The 10,518-nt window shown below is 39.7% G+C and overlaps 1 long non-coding RNA gene across 1 annotated transcript; it reads right to left on the bottom strand.

Moving 5' to 3' along the window:
- Positions 1-1,807: 1,807 nt before the first annotated feature.
- Positions 1,808-10,110, bottom strand: LOC132328064 (uncharacterized). The gene is made up of 3 exons (XR_009486671.1): positions 9,712-10,110; positions 7,580-7,754; positions 1,808-1,971 (listed from the first exon to the last, which is right to left on the bottom strand). It is a non-coding gene; the product is annotated as an uncharacterized LOC132328064 (long non-coding RNA).
- Positions 10,111-10,518: the final 408 nt, after the last annotated feature.

Below are 10,518 nucleotides of genomic sequence, written 5' to 3'. Positions count from 1 at the left end.
CAGAAGGAAGTTTGTCATTAAGTTAGAGATATAAAGCAGAAAAGGATTTATTTAGCTTACAGAGTTATAAAGGCAGAAAGTATCAGGCTTCCAAACTGAAATATTATCTGTACTTTTAGGGCACTATAAGCACAGGGCAGTGAAGCTGAGGAATTTGGACACTGAACAGTCCAGAGGATGCTCTCACAGGAGCTCAGCTGTTTTGGATTTTTCAAAGCTACCCTCTTCACTTCCAATACTCTACAGATAATGTATAGCTGCTTTTATGGCCACTATAGTGAGGCTTCTGAGGCTGCCTGTCATATCCATCCACATCAGCATTACAGCTCCTGGACAGGACATTTCTTTTCCAAACTCTTTAAGTGCTTTTTGGGCATCTTGCAAAGGGAGTTTAGAAAGAGAGCAGCACCTCTGCAGCAGAGTCCTGTCAGTGTCACAAAGTTTTCCTGACTGCTCACACACTTCCCTGTGCAGCAGGGAATCCTGAAAATATGATGCAGAAGCAAGAAACATGGGCACTTACAAGCCAAGATTTATTTTTTCATTTTAAAAATGATGGCAAATGTTACTCAGAGTGCTTTTTTCAGTTGGTTCAGTTGGTTCAATTTTATGAGCATAAGAGGATCATGTGTACTAGCTATCAGTGGGTGTAAGTGTATAGATACTGCTCACTAGATCAGTCTCTCAAGGCTGTGAACACTTAAACCCAAGCTCACCCAAGACCAAACCCCAAATTTTAACCCCCTCAGCACTCAGGGTGCAATAGCCATAACATGAAAGCTTAACTAGTGAGTTCAGAACATTTGTGTTTTGCAATTGAATGGTCCAATGCAATTTCCAGGTAATTCTGAACCCCACCAATACATACTTAACATTTGGATCCTACACCTGAGACAGGGGTGAAAAACAAACTACTGTAGCTACCAAAGGATGCTCTAAGACAAGCCACTCAAAATCCTACCACTCTCCTACAACTGTTACCACCACCTTCTAAGCAATTCTGGAACCCCAGGTGTTCAGAGGAACAAATCCTTATGCATCCCTGACCTTACTCATGGCCACTTTGGGATCTGTAAAGAGTTCCTCTGTGGGAAATGGAAAGATAGAAACTTCCACAGACACAGGAAGGTTTGATTTGCAGCCTTAGAAGAAGCTTGGATTGATGTAAAAATAAAGTACACAGACATTAGGCAGAAAATCTATAAACTTATGTTTCTATAGTTGTAAGAATATGCCTTAAATAAGTGAGAAACTGCATTGGTAAGATGGTGAAGGGTTTATAATGTAGGGGTGTGGTTGTATAGAGTAAGCTTAGAGTTTAGAAGTTGTAACAGAAGCATCTGTGTGTATGTGTGATAGCAGCCCATTGGATAAAAGTACACACATTGCAGCAGAAGAAAAGGTGATAGGTTAGAAAAGCAAAATAAACTTTGTGGCAACTGTTCATTGGATTAGAAAATTCTATATTGTCTTGTAATGAAGAACTTGTGACCATTTAGAGGTATGGCTGACTTCTTCCTCTCTTAAATCTCACAGCCTCTGAGACTGATGTTTATCTGAGCAGTAAATCGTTTTTAGCCAGACTGTGGTCCCATCCCTTCATTAAAAGCAGCAATAAGAATTCCTGCTCATCAGCTTCCTAGCCTAATGTGTCCCAGGCAGAGCTTCAGCTCCTGCTGAGGGCAGCAGAGGTGGAGAAGGGGCAGCTGGGGATGGGCTGGGGTAAGAGGGTGGGGGCCCCTTTGCAGGGCTTTAACACACGTGAGGGTTAAAAAGGAGACAGAGAAATAAACCAAAGACACAAACATTTGCTGTTGGAGAGGAGCCTATTTGTTTTAATACACCAGAGAAATAGCTGAAGCATGGAACAGCCACGTGTCAAATATGAAGTTTGCTTGCAGAGCTGACCTTGGCAGCAAAGCAACAGAGGCCTGAGAGACGATACCAGTTCTGCATCCAATGGCTGAGAGACTGAAAACAAAAGCAAAGCGATGTTACAAGAAAGCTGTCCCCTTCCTCCTCATTTGCAAAGGATCTGAAACAGCCCTCCTCTGAAACCAATCTGCAAACATATATTCTTACCCACATTAGAAATATGACACATTTCCGCAACAGGATTTATCATCTTGGACCGTGCTGAGTGTGAACCAGAACGGTCTCCAAAATAAAATTACTAATTCAATCTATAGATGCTTTAGACCATACTATTTAACTCATTCAGTCTAAAAATTTCCTGGATCTCTTAAAGAATATTAAATTTCATTTGGTTAAATATTGAAACAATAAAAAATATTTCAAAACTACCAAAATAGTGCAGATAGGTAAGGTATGGCTCTGTTTCCTTGTCTAGACAAAAATCAAATGTATTTGCAACAAATGTAGATTAAAAAAAATAAAAATATTCTATGTTGTCTTCATGCAATATACCTTGCAGAATCTTACAAGTGTTATTTAATTCTATTCAAAACTATATTCCTTGTAGAAAATAGAGAGACAGATAACACACTTCCCTAAGATACTTATTCCTGCTATAAAAATAAATGAAAATATCACATGCAAAATTCCTGTCTGGTGTGGTGTCTGTATTTCAGTTACTTGCTACGACAGATTTTGGGGTTAAATTCCCCTATTAATTTTATAACCTCCTTTGCCAAAACACAGCATGAATATCAATATATACTGCCACATTTTCCTCATTAATCTTTCAACACAAGCAAGCCATTGATGAGGCACAGCGAGAACTTAACCCGACCTAGCACAAGCTGGTGGCTCCCAAGCACAGGATGTGACCTAGCTGGAACAGGCAGGGCCATTTGATACCAAATTCCAGGGAGATAACACTGACCCAGAAGCCTGAACACAAGAATGGTATTTTTAGTGGCAGCCCAAGAAGCTGGAGGTTCAGAGTGACCTTGCAGCTCTCTCTGATGCTGTGGCACAGGCAGCAGCTTCACCAGAACATCTTCTTCCAGCAGCTGTCCCAAGCATGCTGAGCCAAGGGGGAAGAAAACACAGGAGGATGGACAATTGCCCAATGTTCAGGCACATTGGTACTGCCTTTGCTGTTCTTTTGAAATGTTATTTATTTTTCTGTATCACTTTAGTATGAAACGTTCCAAGAAATGGATGTCCTTAACTTAACACTAAACAGAAAGACAGAGGCTGCCTGAAGTGAGGGAAATGTGTTGGAGGGATAGGGATTTCTCTTTCTATATGCACTGAGTAGTTGAGAAATCACCAGCTAGATGTGGTAACCCATCCTGCAGTATCAGGAATTTGCACACTGGGTAAGTCTCCTCATCATTTAAAAGTTTTATCACTTTATTAATAACTTTATTCATTATATGCAGATACATGAATACATTTACAGGCTTCAAAATCAGGCTGCCCCTGTGATAAACACTCAATATTCATTCTCACTTCTATTATTTTCCTTTGTCAAGTACTGTGCTCCAAGGGCAGAGATGACACAAACTATAACAACCTGTTTATAGCCAAACAGAAAGAAATCTAAAGGATCCCATTTTACAGATACTATCTGAAGTAGAGAGTGTGTAATTTGACAACTTACACAGAAAGCACAAGGAAAAGGTGTAAATAAATGACAGTTCTGCTGAATTCTGGCTGTGTCTATACAGCCTTCCCCAGCTGATAACAGCTGGGTTTGTACTGGCAGCTGGAAGCAAAACCTCCTGCCCCCTAAGAAATTATCAGGAGTCATGAGTTGATTTCTTATCACAAATTCAATATGGATAAACCATTTGTTATTGCTAATGTTATTTGTGTCATCATGGCTCCCAGAGAACAAAACTCCCATGACACTGAGATCATGGGAAAGATTGAAAATAACTCCCTTCATCAGTGAATCACAAAACTGGAATCTGCAATGTGTCTTTGAGGGGAGACCATTTCATATTTAAATTTTAAAAAGTTCTCTCAGAAAAAAAATTGATATCTAGAACAGAATATTTGGCAAAATTGTTATATAATATGTACTATATGATATCTCTACTATTTAATTAATAATTAAATATATAATTAATTGTATATATAATATATGTAATTGTTATACTGTGTAAATATCACAAATTATGCAATCTAGCTAGAAAACAATAAATGAAGACATTTTTAGTTTTGCTGTAACTCTGAGCCCTTAAGGTGCACTTGGATTCATCTTTTATTTTTTTTTTTCAGTGAGACCTAATGACTTTACAAAAGCGAGATTGAGATTCTTCAGGGCCTGAAGTGTCATATAAAACCATGAAATGGTGAAAGTTTGAAAATGAAGCTGCAGCAATTAGTGGTGCTGATTTCATTATTTCAATGTTTCTGCCCAAACAGGAGGGTGGCTATGAAGGCAAGAACCACTGGGGCAAAGACAGACTCTGCTTTCTCTCCTAAACAATCATAGAAATATCAACAGGCAAAGTTCTCCTGTTGGCCTACTCCAAGGCAGAAAAATAACTGCAAAATAAATGCAGCAATAGTTGTGGGGTCAGTATTTGGTTGTTTTTGCTTAACATTTCCCTTTTATTTCTTCCTCCTCATTAAAGAAAATGGAACAAACTGGAGGCTGCTGTATGGATCAGATGATTTTCATGCTGGTACCTGACTCCCAGCATTGCCTCACCACTTGGAACACTGCTGATTACTTATAAAGGGAAAATAAATCTATTTTTCTGCAAGAGTCCCTTCACACAATGTAGGCACTCTACTGCAAATGTAAATCTTGCATCAAACATTTGCTTGAGCAATCTCAGCATGAATCACCAGCTGCAGGGGATTATCTCCATCAGAATATGTGCAAAGGAAGAAGAGGCCATTTCTTAAGGGAGCTGAATATGTAACATAAATCTTTGTCTGTAATGAAAAATTTACTTTATAATTCAAATCAACTCAGTTCTGCTGGAAAAGAAGCTTTTCACGAGAAAGGTCTGCAGGTGTATCAAAAATCACTTAAATCTGGGAACTAACTGCATTTATTTCCATCATGTCAGTTAAAAGTACCTCAAAATAAGCAACATAATTTATTTTTTAATTATTGTGCAAGTACTTTTCAATGACAGCAGGTTTGCTCATTCTAGATTGTAAATAAATCTGAGTAAGCTCACAGTTCTAAGTTTCTGACATTGAAAAAAAAAATAATTGTAGCAGAAAGATGAGTGGAACATTCCACATGGAAAACAGGTAACTTTGGAAAGGAGACAAGGATTTATGGTTCAGGACTGCTGAGTGTGTGACCTCCTTGAGGAGATTACCCAGCAGTGAAGCCCCTCTGCCAAAACCATCTGTCTTCAGCCTCAGTGTACTTTGTCCTGGACACTCTGAGCTGCTTTTCTGAGAGGATGCAGCTCTTTAGCTATAGCGCAGATAGTGATGCTCTGCCAATATTAAAGAGATTAAAACTTGCTGATGGCTTTGAAGATTAGGATCTGACCCTCAAATTGGCAGACAGAGTAGACCTGAAGCTAAAAAAGATCAGACATAAAATATCTGCAGCTCTTAATCCCCCTGAAAATAAGACATTGCATTCTTCAGCAGTAAGCCCTGGTATTGTCTTCACCTTTGGACAACCAGGGTAACTGATGGGCTGCTGCAGTCAGGATCTCTTCTGGCAGGAGACCAGGAAATGGGATAGAGATTAAGGATGAGCTTTGGCCATGCTGCTTCTGAACTTAATAAGTTGGCTGATATTTCTGATCACATCAACATCTGGATGGAAGGAAGAAAATATATTCTAACTGCACAGATAGCTCTGGGAGGCAGCTACTGTTATTTTGGCAGGGCACACCATTAATCTGAATAACTGGTTCTTCATTCAAGCATTAAATACTGTGGAATTTTTGATGCTGAATCCTTCTGTGGAAAATTACATATCCAAACAATTATACTTGATGTATAGTTGGTATCACTCCATTTTCCCCAAGTGATATCATGTAACCACTGAAGCAGGATTTCTGTCCAGGGCAACTTGGCAGGAAAGGAATTCTTGCTCCTTACTGATCTCACAATGCTTTAGATATGGCATGCTGGTTTTGGCTGGGGTAGAGTTAATTTTCTTCTCAGTGGCTGGTGTGGGGCTGTGCTTTGGATTTGTGCTGGAAACAGAGTTGATAACAGAGAGATGTTTTTGTTATTGCTGAGCAGGGCTAACACAGAGCCAAGGACGAGTGAGCGACTGCGTGGTGCCTGGGTTTAAACCATGACAGAGGAAGTGCCTGACTCCCATGTAGCACTGAGTGGCCAAATTGTTCATTAGCCTGTTCCACTTTGTGCTGTACATGGGTTTTCTGCACCAATGGTTAGAAATTCCATCAAAAGTTTGAGTATTCACATACAGTTTCTATCCTGTGCCACAGGAAAGTCTTGCCCTTTCTTTGCATCATTGCTCTCTGTGTCTTAATAATATCCAGTTAATCCAGCAGCAGAAATATTTGCAAGCCTTACTACTTCCTGAGAATGATTTTTGTCTAAAAACAGGAGGATGAAATAGTGTGATAAATGGGGAGGCTTCCAGTATACACTGTCATCTTTAGGCTCCTATTGCTTCCATGAAATTCATGGTGGATTTATTCCCCTGAAGGAAGATTGTGATTTCCATTAATAAATACATGCTTCTTTGGCAGCCAGAAGCCACTCCAGCTATTTTTGCAGATTGTCATGTTCTGCAGCCCAAATGTGACAGGTTTGTTTGTATGTGTAAAAGTAATTCAGGGAGGTGGGGATCCCCTGTCCCTGGGAGTGGCAATATTGTCTGTCAAACAGGATACAGCAGTCAACCCACAAATGACTGCTGGGCTTGGATTGCAGGAGGTTTGGTTTCTGCTTTTATTGCACCATCTTTTCTTCAATTAACTGAGTTTTGTGTGAGTAAACCTATGTGATTGATGTGTATGAGTAAATAATGTATGTGTTTATGAGTAAATTTATGTGAGTAAATCTGAGTGTTTAAATCTAGCTAATAAAGATTGTGAAAATAGAAGTGCCCAATCTACTTTCTCTAAGATATGACTTTACAAATGCCCAGTGGATTAACTGGAAATAAGAGATAATTTCAGTTGCCACTAGAAATAGACTTGATTTTTTTAGTCACTGCTCAATAATCGTATCCAAGACTCATATTTCTTTCATAAGTTGTTTAAAAATCTGGAATACCATACATTTTCCAAAGTATTTGGAATTCTTTTAATTAATTCAATTCTAATTTTAATTAGAAATCATGTAACTGCCAGGAGCAGCTACATGTCTGTTGGGAAGCACATAATGCGCGTGGAATTTCTGTAGAGGGGATAAAAGCATAGAAACTTTCTTCAGTCCTGGATGGAGTATCATACAATAAAATCTTTTGGTAGAGTAGTGGGTTTGTGATGAAATTACAAACATTACTGTCAAATCTCCACTCAGAGGAGGTATCAGAGCAGCATGAGCAGCGCTGCAAGACCCCACATTTCCCCGCAGTGCCCCAGCAATGACTTTAGTCCTGTTTCTTTGCCTTTCTGTCTAAACTCTCAGCTGAGATTGCCCGCCAAACACCCAGATAAAATGAGGGAGGCGAACAAAAAAAAGCTCGCTGACTCACTGAATAAATGCCGCCCAATCAAAGAGGTCAGGTTGTGCAATCACTGCTAATGGCCCGTTCTTCTCAGTCCATTTGCTTCCCCCTTGGAGCTGATGGAAGATGCTGCTGGCAGGTTGTTGGAGGGTGCTTCAGAACCCTGAGCTTACAGATGCCTTCGGTCCTTTCCAATTGGCACCTGTGAAATGCAAAACCAACAAGAAGAGAAGAGAAAAAAGGACCTGAGGGAAGATAAAATTTGCATCCTGACGTTTCTGGTCCCTGCTCTCAGGAGTGCGTCTATGTTGGTGGTTCAGGAAAAGCTGTTTAATGAGTAAGGTAAGCAGGTCACAAACACAGTTCTGGGAGAGCCCTGAATGACCGGAATGGATTTTTTTGGTATCATAATGCAGAAAGGATGGAGAAAAGTAGGCAAAAGACATTTGGGATGACCCTCTATATGAAAATATCAATGGAACATCAGAAATGCCCATGAAGACACACCATTATATTGTATCGTTTGTGCCACAGAAACTGACCTCATCTATAAAGAAAGTGACTTTTATTGCCTCCTTCTACTGACTGTAGTAACACTTGGATACCTGACAGTGATACAAACCAGTCCAAATCTGAGCTAGGTCAGAGGGTATTGCAAAACCCAGGAAAAATCTTTCTATCTCATCCTCACTCCAGAGTTGTTCTTTTTGCAAAGTACTAAAAAAGGGATCCACAAACTTTTCTTCATTAATCATAATAGTGGCTGCCAATGGCAGTGCCAGATCTCATTTCATTTTGCATTTCTGTGCCACAAATGTAGGTCCTACACTTCGGGAACTCTCACACTACACATGCAAAACATGGGCTGAAAAATCACTTTCCCCATCCTGCCCCATAATAGTCCGAAAAATCTGCTGTTTAACCAGAGAAAAATTTCCACTGCTGATTGATTCCTAGGTCTGTTTAGCTGATTATAATTCCCCAACCTACCCTTATGTGATTCACACCCATATATCTGCTCTAGCTTCAGCATATAATTGTTATTCCATACAGACAGCCCAGTATTTATTCCAACAAGGGTGCTCTTGTGCATTTCTCCTTTTTTAGCTTCTCTAAAGAGAGTAAATCGGTCATGATACATTACATTGTATGTGTGTGTTTGTGTGTGGGAATAAAAAGTAATTTTATCATCCTCTCAAAGGCAGCAGTTGATTACCAAGACAGAATAAATAAAAGAAGTATGTTAAATGGAGTACTGTACATTTGCATGAGAGACAGGGCATTCCAGCTTTCTCTAAAATACTGTGGATCATGGCTTCTGTTATTTTGCTTTCTATATTATAAAACAAGTATCTGCTCTCTTGCAGATCTGTTGTTACAGCACAAAAAATCTAGGCCATGACTCTGTGACACTGCAAATCTTTGACTCCAATGTTATCATTTTGTTCTGGGAGAAGCAAAGAAGATGCTGGTGGAAAAAGCAACTTGGTACTGCTTGGATTATCTTCATAAAAGAAGCTGAAATGAGTTTAAAAACATTTGTGCTCTGCCAGAGTCAGCTGATTTGGCTCTCAGGAGTTTGTATGAACTGTCGGTTCATGGGGTTTTTGGCTCGTGCCTGTGTTAGGACTTGGGAGAGTTCAATGAACCCAGATCCCAAAGCAAAAATATTTAACCTTCATTTTCTAGTGGAAATGGGGTTTAAAAGCTAACTTTAGTTTTCTGGAAAATATTTTAGAAGTAATCTTAGACTCATTTAACTTGTTTTGTGAAAACAACCCAAATATAGACTTGAAGAGTTGGAGGTTTGGCTTTTGGCTTAATGCATTATAAAAGTAGGGATCAACTTGTGAAACATTTTGCAACTACCAGCTTAATGCCAATCATGTGGTATCTGGATGTGGAATCTGAGCTACTTTCAGTAACATCCGTTAAGATAAAAGCACAGTACTGGGGGTTTCTTTGTAGATGTATGAAGATTCTCAGCAAAGGAATTGATAGAGGTTTCATCCTGAAACCTTTGAGCTTCCTATCACTGTTTTCCACGGTACTTATAGTAAGATCAAGAGCCCATGAAAGGGTTATGTTTGTTTTTATCTACTCAATCTCATTATAGCTCTGAACAAACATCCAGTAACTGTGTTTCGCTTCAGACTCACCTTCCTTTGAGTACTCCGCGTTTCACAAATGGAATCAAAACAGCAGCTGCCACTCCTGAGACCGAGAGACTCGCAGGCAGTGAACTGAAAGCTTGTAGAGAAAGCCAAAACACAGCTTTCATCCGACTCTTCTGTATTATCATCAACTTCTGCAGGAGAAAAGGGGAGAAGGCAACACGTGAATTTAGTTAGCAAAGCATTTGCAAAGCAGTAAGGATAACGTCCAGCAAACCAGCTGCGGCTGTCACGGAGGAGCTGATAAGAGGCAGGAAAGATAGAAAAACAGAAAGAGAACAGAAAAAGCCAAGGGAGGTATCAAAGCCTGGTTAGGGGCCCCGGGGCATAAGCCTGAAGTCCTTCTGGAAGGTAGGGTTACTGCAATTACTACAGCGACCAAAATATTTCACTTCCAGCCATCCACTCAGCTGCAGTCAGCGGTGCAAGTGCTGGGGATCTGACAGATAAGCCGTTGATCTGACTGCTGTTTATTGGAACGTGTAAAATAAATCTATTTTTTTTTTTTCAGTAGAACGAAATGAATGTACTAACACATACCTTCAAAACTTTCTGCCAATGTATTTTAACTCTCACAAGAAGAAGGAAGGTTGTGCAGAGGATGAGATTCAATCGTGTCTGTGATGCTGTCACAGGAGGGCTTTGACAAAATAACTGATGACAAGTTTTGGTCCTTCGAGTTGGCACATATTTGTCTAATGATCTACAGATGGAAAACTCTGTAGCTCTTGCCAGCTGTAGTAATAGCCCATTTCCAGGTGCTGGGCAGATTTTTAATGGATATTTTCTCTT

The sequence above is a fragment of the Haemorhous mexicanus genome, chromosome 5, assembly GCF_027477595.1.
Source record: "Haemorhous mexicanus isolate bHaeMex1 chromosome 5, bHaeMex1.pri, whole genome shotgun sequence".
NCBI classification, from domain to species: domain Eukaryota; kingdom Metazoa; phylum Chordata; class Aves; order Passeriformes; family Fringillidae; genus Haemorhous; species Haemorhous mexicanus.
Note: the sequence above shows the minus strand (reverse complement) of the source record. Positions and strands in the feature narration are given on the sequence as shown.